We start from the raw sequence: 14,042 nt of genomic DNA on the forward strand, positions 1-14,042 counted from the left end.
TGTCTTATTTTCAGGGAAACACAATAGTGTTTTAAATTTTTGCTTCTTTCATACGTGAATTCCAGTCACTATTTAGTTATTAATTCTACTTAAATTTTGGGATATTACTCATCGAACTTAAAGTCTGCAATGCTAATTGTTGCCATATGGTATCTGTTCTTTTAGTAAAGGTAATATAAGAGTTTTGGGTTATTCAAAGAACTGAGTAAGCAGAAATTACATTTTCAATAAGCAGAAATTACATTTTCAATAAGCCATTGAGATTCACTATGTCCCAGTGAATCTCCTAATAAACTATTATTATTTTTTTAATTTTTAGTTATTCTAAGCAGACATCATATGACCTAAAAAAAAAAAGAAAGAACTAAGGTGCCTAACCAATTTAGGATTCATTATTGGCTAAAGAATGTTCTGACTAATACAAGGGAGTATTAATGTAACCACTGCCCAAGGGTCTTTAAGGCTTAAACAGGACATATCCTGAGAGCTTGACACCAGTGCAAAGAATAATAAAATAATCAGTTAAGTAAACAAATAAAGAAAAGAGTTATCCTCTGGAATGATTCATAAGTGGACTGTTGATGAAATTGGGTGTTTCTCAAATCATAAAATTGCAACAATAGAAAGTGTTGGGGGTAGGGTGAAGCTGATGTCTATGCATGAAATCTAGAAAAATAAAATGCTGTAGGAAGGAATTTTCAAATTTTTCCAGCTCCAAGAGACTGGTGCATATAATATATGGAAGATTTGAGCATTTTGATCATTAAAAAAGTCACTAAGGAATTTTTTCTTGGGTTCTACAATTGTTGAGGTAAAATATTTCATAAGACTACATGATTTTGCTTACTCTACCCCTCTTTGATACTAACTTATTTTGGATTGTCTTTTGGTGGTAGATTGGAAAAGAGCAAAGTGGAGCTGTTAGGATCGGAATGTGGGTGGAAAGGAAGAGGTGCCCCAAAGCAGCCGCCAATGATATCTAGCTGTGGAGAATGTCACACAGAAAATGAAATAAAATCCAGGGATCCAATCAGATGCAGAGAATGTGGATACGGAATAATGTACAAGGAAAGGACTGAAAGACTAGTGGTTTTTGATGCTCAGGGAAACATGGAATTCAGAGGAATGTGCTTGCGTTTGCATTCACTTGTTGATGTTGTTGTATAGCATCTGATTGATGTGCTTACCTTTATGAATACAACTATATACACATTTCATTTTAAAACCCATATTGTATTTGGGTATCTATTAGTAGTTTATATAAAGAAAATATTTTTTGTTCAGTGACATGATTTGTAATTTAATTTTATTGTATATATCATCTGACAATATGATACACAATGTCAGTGTCAGCGATACACAGTGAAGGTTCAAAGTGCTTTCCCAAACCACGGTTTCAATCAAAGCTAAAATCATTGAGGCCCTTGTTAAAAATAAAGTTTTCTAGGGATCTCTAAAACAAAAAGAAAAGAAAAGAAAAAATTTACTACACTACTTAATTGCTCACCCACAGCTTGATATCCTTTCCAATAGGCTTAATACTGTACAGACTCCAGGGTAACTTGTATGTGTTTCAGATTTATCATGCAATCATGTAAAACACTTAGGAGCTCAATTAACTGATCTTATAGGCATTCTAAGAGGAACAGGGCAGACACCTCTGCATGGTGTCTTCAAAATCAGATTTTTTAAAACAAATATGTGAAATAAATAAGACTAGAACTCTATCCTCTGGAGCAGCATTTCCCACGGGTGTTGCCTGGAACACTGGTGCCGTGGTTGTTCATGACGAATGGGTGCCACGGTCAGATGAGGCTGTTTATGCCGAATCAAAGTGGAACCAATTTCTGGACAGTAGGACATGTCAGCCTCTCATACGCTAATGTTAGGACTCCCTAAGGAGCTATAGTACCAGCATGGCCCAGTCCCATCTGACCTTGAAAGGGGGTACATTGTGCAAGTGCCCTCTTGAATACATTTGGAAGATTGCTAGAAAGAAAAAGCAACACAAATCTAGCTGAAATGCTGGCAGTAGGTGTTCTCTGATAGCACTTTGAAATTGGCTAGATTACAATACTAGGTGTTGGTGTAAAGCAGGCCTAAAGATAGAAGCAGAAAACGATTAAACAGCACTATCTCTAACTGTTGTCACCAGAGCATATTTTAAAGAAGAGTCGTGAAGCTGTGCAAGGGGACCTACTTTCAGCTGTTGCCCTAAGCTTAAAATCTCTGTCTTGTGAAACAGGTTTGAAAACTTTGCATTTCTTCCTTGTGTCAAATTCTAATCTCAGAGATAGCAGCTGTGTCCGTCCACAGGTGGCACGGAAAGCCAGCACTCGGCAGAGCATGTAGGAGGAAGAAACGTCTTCTCACGATGGCAGTTCATGAAGAATCGGTGAACAGTGTCTATTTGTAGCGTCTGTAATACAAAGAACAGGCACTTTCTGCAAAGAATAATAAGGCCTTTGAAGCAAGAAGCACATGCACCAGAACAGGTGGATCGGGAAAGGAAATGGCACCCAGGGGACCATAGTGAAGACTGTCACCTCTTGGTCACTTTACTTAGGGGTCATCACCAGCTTCTTAGTCATGAGGAACTGGGCGTTGGTTCCATATTCCATTACACATCCTTTTTGGGTTACTGCGTATGCCGTGTTTCCCCGAAAATAAGACCTAACCGGAAAACAAGCCCTCACATGATTTTTCAGGATGACATCCCCTGAACATAAGCCCTAATGCGTCTTTTGGAGCAAAAATTAATATAAGATCTGGTCTTATTTTCGGGGAAACACGGTAGTAACCTTTGTTGAGTGTTCACTGTGTGCTGGGTATCAGTTCAGCAGGTCCCCACAAGCCTACGAGCTGCTGAAGAGGAAGCTGAAACGCAGGGTCGTAACGCCACGTGCCCACTGTGCACGCGGAGCTGCGCGCGCAGGTCTGTCTGACTCCAGAGCCTCTGCCCTTCTCCACGCGCCGTGCCCCCCTCCACTGCTTGACTCGCACAGCTCTCCACAGAGGACATCCTTCATCCTTCCTGTCCTTTAGCAATCACTCGTGTCAGCTTTTGTAATCTCCAAGTTAAACAATACTGCAGGTGTCATGCCAAAGCACCTGTCCTCTATAGTTAGCATCTTCCTAACTACACAGGGCAGAAGAAGCATATTTTGTCTTAACAAGCTTAAGTCTATTGGGATATACTTCAGGGGAGCTGATGTCCAGTTTTCCCAGGAAAGTCTTGGTTTATGCGTTACTCTTAAGGATTCCCTATTTCACTCTCAAAGTTACCCTGGGTTAGAAAATGAAATATATGGTCACACTAGATATAGTTCATTTGATGAGAATATTCTTTGCCAAGAAATTAAAAATACATATATACCTTTAAGTGGAAATGAAAATGTTCCATAAGGAAAAAAACAAGGTCGGAAAAGGCTTAATCTAGGCCTTTAATTTTAGTCCGCTTGGCAGATATGGATGGTTACAATATAGATAGACAAAGGAAGAGTCTCCGTATTTACAGTCGGGTAAAACCTTTACCTTTTGAGCAAAATGCACAGATATTCCTTATTAGTGTAGTGTGTGATGCAATTTTGGATACAGTTGCCAGCCCATTTTAAGGGAATCATTTTGTGATATCAATTTTCTTGTTAAGTTAATTCATGTATATTATCTTAAGTTTGTTAGAGTTAACTTTCATGAAGGGGGATAAAGTAGAACAAACAATCCAAAGTGGAGGAAAAATGACTAAAGGAATTTCTGGCTTGTTATTACTTTTGAAGAGTATATATTGAAAGCCATATCCAGCTTATTGAGTTTTTACATTTCCATTTAATAATAATTATATGCTTTCCTTTTTGTTCCAAATACGAAAGGAAGAAAAGAGAAGGAAAGAATAACATGTTTATAGAATACCTTTCCAAGACTGAGCGTTAAATTTTTAGGGTACAGAGTCAAAGCCCCTCCCTCAGCTGGCAGGGCCCTCAGCGGTGTGACCCTGTTTATCTCTCTAGACTCAGGGTGCTCCGTGAGCTCCAACCTCCCTGCCTTCTTCCAGTGTCTCAGACTCACCATGTGCTTTGTCACCCAAAGTTTTAGTCCACATGTTCCTCGTCTGCCTCTCTTAGACGAGCCCAACTGAAACTACACACAGTACGCTCCCCTGAGCCAGAGGGTAGGTTGAGCGGTAGGTCGGGCTGTTGTTCAGAAGTATCCCCCACCCCACATTTCCAAGAGAGGAGTATTGCTCTCCGTTCATTGGTGTTGGGCATGGCCTTGACTTTCTTGGGCCAACAGCAGTTTGGAAAGCACCTGCACAGTAAGTCGTATCTGCTGGTGCCTCTGCTGTTGTCAGAAGAGCACTTCCAGGCTGCCTGCCAAGAAGAGGGGGAGCAAAGACCTGTGAGCAGAGGCACCCCAGTAAAGACCATCTTGGATCAGGCAACCCTGGCTGAGCTATAGGACTAAACAGGTAGTCTACTGTTTATTGTTCTGAGGTGTTTTGTCATTATTTGCTATCAAGGATTATGACTGATAAAGTATTTCTCTTTTGTGGAATTTTCAACAGCTGTAATTGTACATTTATTTGAGTTATGGGATTACAATATCTTTTCACCAACTGCAGCATACATGCAGTAACCTAGAAGGTGTGACATCACTAGCATCCAATAAATACTTTTTAAAAATCTGAGTGAACTAAAGACCCATCTAAAAGCAGATATATGAATAATGGAAGTAAAAAAAAATAAAAAAAAATAAACACACAAAAAAAACCAGAAGACTAAATTTTCTATTTCACTTTTGTCAAGTAGAACCAACTATAGTTTTATAATCTTAAAAAAGCTAATCCCTCCTGGGGTTTGTTATTCGGACTCTCCTGTCACCTGAATGCCAAAATCAAGAATAAAGGCTGTCAACAGTTGTGTGTGTTTACAACAGGAATGAGTGCTAACAAAAGAAAAAAAAATCAACGATCAAATTAGGTGAGGGAGAGATTGATTTCTCCCTCCCGTTACTCACTAAAACAAATCGATTTTCTCCTCCTCCATTTCCCTCTCTTCTACCTCAAGAGGGAAGAATGAAAAGAAAGGGAAGGAAGAATGTCTTTTACAGGAGTCTGGTTGGACACACCACCAGGCAGGCGGACTGTGGTTGATGAGGAAAAACGACCAAGGACCAGCCCTGTTTTTAAAGGCAAAGAAGGGTGTTTTTAGGGCAATGCTATTCAACACGGCAAGTCTATATCAGATAATGGCAATTCTTGCCAATACACTGCTTAAAAGAAGATACTTTTAAGATGTTATATAATGTTTCTTCAAATAAAACTCAAATTCTGCTTTTCTTCTCTCCCAACATGAGCTTATTGAAAAGCATTATGTAAACTGATTTCTCACCGACTGTAGAGTTGATTACAGCTTGGGTTCTACCTGTTGCGAAGACTGCAATTTGGCTTCCATGGGTCATGGAGTCTAACTCCTCAGTCATGTTCTCAGCATCTCCTATGAGTCACGGTAAATAGTGAAAGTCACAAGTCAAGGTCACCTGCAAACTACAGGTACACGCAAGGCCCAGGCCTCTGAAGCACCATTCTTGGATACCGACCATCTGCAACCAGCACAGGATGCCCAGGCATTCCTCAGAGGGAGAAGAGAGCTGGGTGCAGGTTTGACAAGTTGGAGGACACTGGGCGGGGGGCCTGGGTGAGTGATAGGCCACATGGTTCTACTTTCAAGTCCTCGTTCCCTAATTTGTTCCCCAGTGTGTGCAGAGGGCCTCCTATGTGCCAGGCACTGCACTGGCTACTGGGGATAGAAAGATGCACAGTCTTCCTGAAGACACAGAGACAGAAACAGGAAACAGCCATACACTGTGGAAAGGGCTGGATCAGGGTGAGCGCCATGCTGGGGGATCACACTGGAGATGAATCTGAGCCGGTTTGAAAGGTCAGGGCAGCTTCCTGGACCGGGAAACAATGAAGCTCACAGTTGAAAGACAGGTGGCAGTTATCCAAAGTGATCAAGCAGTTAGGAAGGCTTGTCTAGGCATTGAGATCTGAGGTGCAAAGGCCGAGAAACAGGACAGAGTGAGACTTACTGTAGCCATGGGACTGTGGGGCTTCAGCACAGGGCAGGGGTGAGAGGAAGAAAGGGGTGTAAGATGACAGTGGAACAGTTAGCAGGGGCCACAGCACGTGAGGCTTTCCGGGACTTTCTAAGGAGTCAGGATTTAACCTGAGAGAAAAGGGAGACATAAGGGTTTTATTTTTTATATCTATTTTTATTAAATTTATTGGGGTGATATTGGTTTATAACATTATATGTTTCAGGTATATAATGATAAACACGACATCTCTATATTGCACTGTGTGCTCACAACCCAAAGTTTAGTCTCCTTCCATCACCATATATTTGACGTCCTTTACCCTCTTCTACCACCCTCCATCCCCCTTTCCTCTGGTAACCACCATACTGTTGTCTGTGTCTATGAGTTTGTTTGCTTTGTTTGTTCATTTGTTTCTTTTCATTTATATCCCACTTATGAGTGAAATAAAATGGAAATTGGAAAGGAAGAAATAAAACTGTCATTATTTGCAGATGATGTGATACTATAAATAGAGAGAACCCTATATAAAATATAAAATAAGAAACCTGTTTAATGTTATCAAAAACAAAATAGGAAATATATACAATTGTCCTTGTTATTTAATTGTCACTTGATTTAAGTATATAGTTGTCTACTTTGTCTAAGTAGTTTTGAGATATCTCCTAGGAAGTCAGTCTCTCCCTGAAACACAAGATGTCTTTATTTCTAATATGATGACAGTTGCTAAATTGTTTCTGTCAGTTAATGTGCCATTAGCTGAACCACTCCACGAGGGTGTTCTTTCTAAGATGAAGAGGGCGTGGTTTACACAGGAATATTCTTTTTAATCACCTAAGGGCTACTACCTCTACCCAACCATGTAGGTGAAGAGACATCCGGAGACATCTGGAGACATACGTCGTCAGCCCTTATAACTTGGATTTGCTTTTGAGCTTCTTTATACATCTTGAGATGCTGCCAGGGGACAGTGACCTTGAGGAGTCAGATAAGATGCTAACAATGGTCGTTTAGTCCTAAGGGGGAGGAGAGTAGGATGAGACTGGTGATAATTCAGAGAGGGAAAATTTTCCTGCAGCTTGCACTGGAGAAAATGCCATCTGACCAGTTTGGAATGATTATTACTAAGACCCCCACTGGAGCCTTGCCATATTAACCCTTTGATGTCAGTCTGTGTTGTCAGACTGTTGATTCCCCAAGCCCTTCGTGAGGCTGTTAACTCCATCATCATCATCATCATCCTTGACGCCATTTCATTCCACACTTAGTAGGAGCTCAGAAACAATAGGTACTGTAATTGTTATTCTCGTGTTTCATGCTCTGGGCTGGGTACTTTATGAAGTACTTTCACTCACTTCACGGATGATGAGTCTGAGCTCATGGATGGGAAGTGACCTGTTGAATGTCGTCGCAAGGCTGCAGATGCTGAGGCTGAGACCTGAACTGAGTCCTGCCAGAGTGCAGATGCGCCCTGTCGAGGTGCTACACTCCCCATCCTCGCCTTGTCACTCCTCAGGACGTGGTCCAGCTACCGTGCTCATGCTCCGCTGTGGCAGGCGGGAAAGTGGATGTCCATGTCCCCATCTCTAGAATCAATGCGTATAATATATTAGCAGCAAAAGGGAATCAAGTTTGCAGACAGAAATAAGACTACTAATCAGCTGGTCTTGAGATGAAGAATTATCCTGTGCTATCAGGGTGGGTCTAATGTGATCGATCGCAGGGAAGAGGGAGGCAGAAAAGGCCGTCTGAGAAGAAGATGTGATGCAGAAGCTGCTCAGAGTGGTTCAGTGTGCAAGGGACTCAGCTGGTCATGGCTGGCTTTGAAGAAAGAAGGAGACCATGCGCCAAGGGATGCAGGCAGCCCCTAGGAACTGGGAAAGAAGAGGAAATGGATTCTCTCTGTGAAGGTTAATTTTATGTGTCAATTTGATGCGGCCGCAGGGTACCCAGATTAAACATTATTTCTGGGGGTGTCTGTGAAGGTGTGTCCAGATGAGATTAACATTGGAATTCATGGACTGAATAAAGTAGATGGCCCTCCTCAATGAGGGCATGAAAAGAACAAAAACCAGAGGAAGGGAGATGTTTCTGTCTGATTGCTTGAGATGGGACATCAGTCTTTTTCTGCATTGCGCCTGAAGTTTGCACCATTGACTCCCCCAGGTGTTTGGATTTGGACTGAAGTACACCAGCAGCACTTCTGGGTTTTCTGTGAGACGTCTCAGCCTCCACGACTGTGTTATCCATAATTATCTTTATAATAAATCTCTCTCTCTCATATATATACACACACACACACACACACACACACACACACACACACACACACTATTGGTTCTGTTTTTCTGGAGAATCTTTACGAATACACTCTTCTAGAGCATCCAAAAGAGGAACAGGGCCTTTTTGATAATGCGATTGCTAAATTTTATTTATTGAAACCCATTTTGGATTTCTGGCCTCCGGTACTGAAATGTAATACACTTGTATTGCCTAAGATCCTGACTTCATGGGAATTTGCTACCACGGTGACAGAAAATTATTGTACCAGCCGAGGACAGAACGGGGACGTACATTAATAGTGTCCCTGAAGCAAACTAGGAAAGACTGGATGTGGAAGCCAAGCAAGACACGCGAGAAACAGACAAAAGTTACATCTAAATATGGGTGTAACGTGAGACAGGAGCTATTCCTACTCATGGAACAAGCTCCGTGGGGTGGCAGTGGACAAACACATTCAAGCACGGAAAGCAGCAGGCAGGGACACAGTGAGAGTGAGACATCAGATGTCTGCAGGGCGGATGACAAGAATAGTAAGAAGATCTGGGTTTTGTCTAAATTACAAAAACGTTGAATGATATCTTTTCTTGACTTAATATTAACTTTTAAATATCTTTACTGTTAACTAACTCAGAATGAACAGCTTTGACAATGAGACATAGCCATAGTCATTAATTGATTGTTTTGCCATTATTACTAATTCATTCATATTCCAAATTCAGTTTTGTCTGTTTCAATATATTCAAGGGATTTCACCATTAAAAGGAAGGACAAGAACTTATATTCAGATAGATAGTGAATAGTAAGGGGCCACTTCTTATAGATTTGGGTTTTTAAGACTAGATCATCAGGAGACTATTCTAGAGACATACATGTGAATTTTAGTTTTCTCTCTTATTTGATTTTTTAAATTACATTTATTGGGGAAACATTGGTTAATAATATAAATTTCAGGTGTACAACTGTATAACATGACATCAGTGTATTCAATTGCGTACTCATCACCTGAAGTCTAGTCTCCTTCCAGCACCATATTATTTGACCCGTTTACCCCTTTCATCCTCCTCCCACTTACCGTTCCCCTCTGGTAACCAGAATTCTGTTGTCTATATCTGTGTGTTTCTTTGTTTGTTTTGTTTGTTCATTTGTTGCTTTTCATTGCATATCCCGCATATGAATTAAATCATATGGTTATAAGGGAAATGCAAATCAAAACCACCATGAGATACCATCTCCCACTTATTGAAATGGATATTATCAAAAAACAAACAAACAAACAAATAAGAATTAACAGGTGTTGGAAAGAATGTGGAGAAAAGGGAACATTTACATGCTGCTGGTGGGAATGTAAATTGGTACAGCCACTATGGAAAATAGTATGGAGGTGTCTAAAAATTTTAAGAATAGCGCTATCATATGATCCAGGAATCTTTTTTCTGGGTATCTACCCCCAAATTTGAAGATGCTTAGCCATGAAGATGTACCCCTATGTTCATTACAGCATTATTCATAATAGCCAAGACATGGAAACAACCTAAGTGTCCTTCAATGGATGATTGGATAAAAAAGATATGCTACATGTATCCAGTGGAATACTACTCAGCCATAAAAATATAAAATAATGCCATTTGTGATCATATAGACGGACTTTGAGAGTATCAGGCTAAGTGAAATAAGTCAGAACAAAAAGACAAGTACCATATGAATTCTAGTTTTGCTTCACGATATCTAAATGAGCCAAGGTGCGTTACTTCTCAATGAAACTCAATTATTTGTACATGTGAAATAAAAATAACAACTCCTAGCCTAAAATGTGAGGGTTTAATGAGACAGTATATGCATTGAAGGCACAGAGAATTGGGTTATATTAAGTGGAGATAATGAAGTCGACTTTAGTGTTGTTCAAGGATCAGAGCTGTTTGTGCAGTACCTGACATGACACCTGCACATACCAGTGTGAACGGGTGGCTATGTCTCACCACCAGGACCACCGCCGCTGTCAGGAATATCCAACACCTGGGTTTAGTAAGGGCCAAGTACAGGCATGGAAGAGACAAGTAGCGTAGACTTTTAGAGCGAGGAGCTGGGGACTCACCGTTTTTTAGTCCTTTAAGATCTTTTGTCTCTATGCTGGAGTGTAAACTTGGGTTGGCTTTGCTTTTGGTTTGGAAGAGGATCTTGCCCTTGGAGGACTGAGGTTTTAGGGGAAAGGGAGAAAGCATAAAGCTGACTACCTGGTTTGGTTTGCAGAGAATAAAGAGAGAATGTAGAGAATAGAGATCTCCAGGTTCACCCGGTGGGAAACAGTAGTAGTCCATTCTCATGATTATTTCTCTTTCTAAGTTTCGTACCTGAGATGTGTAGTTTCCACTTGGTCATGGCCATTTCTAGGCTATTGGCCTTGTGGTTGGTTCAGTGGTGATTTTCAGAAAGAAGCAACGAACTAAGCACTAGTTAAACATGCTCTGCCATTCATACAAAATATAACTTTTTAAACTATAGAATAGCAATAAATTAGAATTGACATAACTTTTTAAGGGAATGGAAATTTTTAGGTTAAGATATAAAATAATTTGCACCTTTCTCCTTATTCCTTCACTTTGAAAAGCTCTATTTAATCTAGTCAGAGTTTTTCTCTGGCTTTGACTAAACTAAGTGACACTACTCCCCTGTCAAATCTTTCTTGATTTTCTGGGGATAGTCTCAAAAAAACTCCACCAGCCCTTTTTCTGTGGCAGAATTTAGCCAAGAATCCTTGGGTAATGGTGGGTTTTCTCAGAGCGAAGATCACTACTGTGGAATTACTATAATTGTTCTAACCCTGTGTCCATGCGCTCTCCACAATTTGTCTTTAGAGAGAACGTCTCAGCATAGACGGTTTTTTCCATCCTGGAGAAGTTATATTTCGTCACCAGTAGGCTTCTTGCTGTTATGTGCTAATTCATTGTTTGCATCAATATGTAATTGATCTTTTTACTAATATGCTAAAGCAGATTATTAAACCTGCTTTTAATGTTTTTAAAAGTATTTTTTTAATGACAGTGTTCATTTCTTTATACCTGCCTTGTACCAAAAGGACTTAAGGTGGTGAATTGCTGGGGTTTCTCTATTATTTCTCTGATTATTCTTTCTCAATTTCTTTAAATGTTGATGTTACCCAGGGTTAAACCCTTGGCCCACAGTAGGTGACAAGTTATTGAGCAGAATGTCATGTATTTGCTCATTTAAGACAGGACAACAGCCATGTCACTCTTGTTGGATCACTTCCTACATCCTTGTAGTTTGACCTTCTGCGCAGACACTGATAACGGCCACTCTATCTTTGTGGCTTCCAGTTCAGACTTGTATATTCACTTGCCTGTTGGACTCCTCTACTTGAATATTCCACAGGCATTTCACATTTCTGAATCACTGAGTTAACCTAACTTATGCGCAACGGCTTAAAAAGAGGTATAGTTCTCTCTCATGCTACACGGACATCATGGTTGGCTGGGGCTCCCCTCCACATGGTCTCACGCAGAGATCCAGGTTGACAGAGCAGCTACCACATGGAGAATTGTCAGTTGTCAAGGCAGAGAGAGAGAGAGCGTGCGCGCTGAGTCTCCCACACTGGCAGTTAAATGACATGATTTTTTCCTACAACTTATTCACCAGAACTAGCCACATGGCCCCATTCAACCATAAATGAGCATAATCCTTCCATGTGCCTGGAAAATGGGGAACTGAACAAATTTTTTAAATAGCACTAATGCAATCACAATATTCAAAATTAAATTCAGCATAATTTTCCCCATATCTGTTTTTTCTTCTCTCTTTAGCACTTCAGTTGCTGGCACTGCCATCTTCCTACCCACCCAGTGCCAGAAAGCTGGACTCAAGGGGAGGAACTAACACCCATGTTGCTGGGTGATCGTGCCTTAGTAATCTTCTTACATTAGCTTATTTGACAATCTAATTAAAATAAGCCATGATGTGATGAATCCTAGCACATTCTGGAAATGTGATTACTTCCGAGGTTAAATAAGATTTCCTTAACATTTATGAAGAACGTCTTAATAAACAAAATACTTAATTACTTACAGATATGAAAACATGCCCCAACACAGCAGGTTTTCTCTATAATTGAGGTCATCTTTTCTCATTCAGGAGCACATGGCAGAAAAAATACTATTGCTGAAGTGAGGCGCGCCTTCCTTGGCTTGTGCAGATATCAGTAGCCATGGAGACTTCATCCATATGCTACTTTAACAAATCTTTGCCTATAGTTGAGAATTTGCTTTGTGTCTGAAATGTTTAAATTTCTTCACGCATTCATTTATTTCTCCAAAATTATCACTTGGCAGGCACTGAGTTAAACTCTGGAATCTCAGAAATGAATTCCTTTTCTGTGCTCAAGTAGTTCACAGCTGTTAGGCAAGACATATGTCAGGTGTCATACTGACACCCCATGAGGATAAATACAAGCTTATGGGGACATGGAGGGAAGAGCAATGATCTCTTCCTGGGGGTGTCTGGGAAGGTATTGTGAGGGAATGGTATTCGAATTGGGTCTTGAAGCTGGAGTGAGAGATTGATGGACAGGGGTTTCAGAAAAGTCACTCTAAGTAGAAGAACACAGACAGATTGTGCCTCCAGGAAGGGCCAGGTCTCGTGGAGAAACACCCTGAGGTTCAGGTGGTCGGTGACTCAGAATGACGATGAGTGATGACATGAAACTGGAATGACGAGAGAAGCTGGATTTTAAAGGACTCTGTATGTCATGCCCCGGAGGTTACACTTTGATCCTGCAGATACTTGAGGGGAAATAAAAACGTAATAGGGGATGGAAATAAACTCAGGAGATGATGAAGTGTGGGAGACCCATGATGGAAGCCCTCCCGTGACTATTTGTTTGGACCGACATTCATGGGAACTAAGGAGACTCCTAAGAAAAGATCTCAAATAGTATCAATAATTGGGTATTAGATACATGTACATGAATTCTTACTACACTCGAGGAAACCAACAAGTTAACCGTAAGAAAGGAGAGGACCACCTGAGAAAGAATTCATCTCAAGGGAAGAAAGAATTTGGTTCTCTGAGTTCAGCTAGCCACAGACTGAGACAATTATAGAGGAGAAATTGTTCTAGGTACACTATGAAATGTATACATGATCAGGACACTCTAAAGAGGTGTGCATGCCCTCTAGAGGTAGATGGAAGAGAAAGAATGGTCTTGAAAAAGCCAAAAGAATATTACCATATCAGAAAAAAAAGCAACCTACTATAGGACACTACAAAAGAGCCTAATATACATCGTGGGGATTCATTTTCCAGTTCATATCACAGCAAAGAAATGCACAAGTTATCCTGGGAAAGTGACAGCAGCCAACCAGGCAGTGTGGCTGGTGGCCCAACTGGAGTAATGGAACAGAGCCCGGAAAGGAGCCTGGATGTTAGTAGGTGTGAGGCAGCAGAGGTTGGGCTGGTTGTAAAGAAGTCTGGTGCTGTAGACAGTAGTACAAGAAATAAACCACATGACATATGTGAACAGAGGCTCCATCTGTTCACATATGTAACATATGAACATATGTAACAGAGGCTCTCTGAAAAATGAGAGGAGGAAGGGGCATTTTAAGCTTACAGAACTTAGTGTATATTTTTGGTGCAATTTCAATACTTCAGTAGAT

The sequence above is a fragment of the Rhinolophus sinicus genome, linkage group LG04 (genome assembly GCF_036562045.2).
Source record: "Rhinolophus sinicus isolate RSC01 linkage group LG04, ASM3656204v1, whole genome shotgun sequence".
NCBI lineage: Eukaryota > Metazoa > Chordata > Mammalia > Chiroptera > Rhinolophidae > Rhinolophus > Rhinolophus sinicus.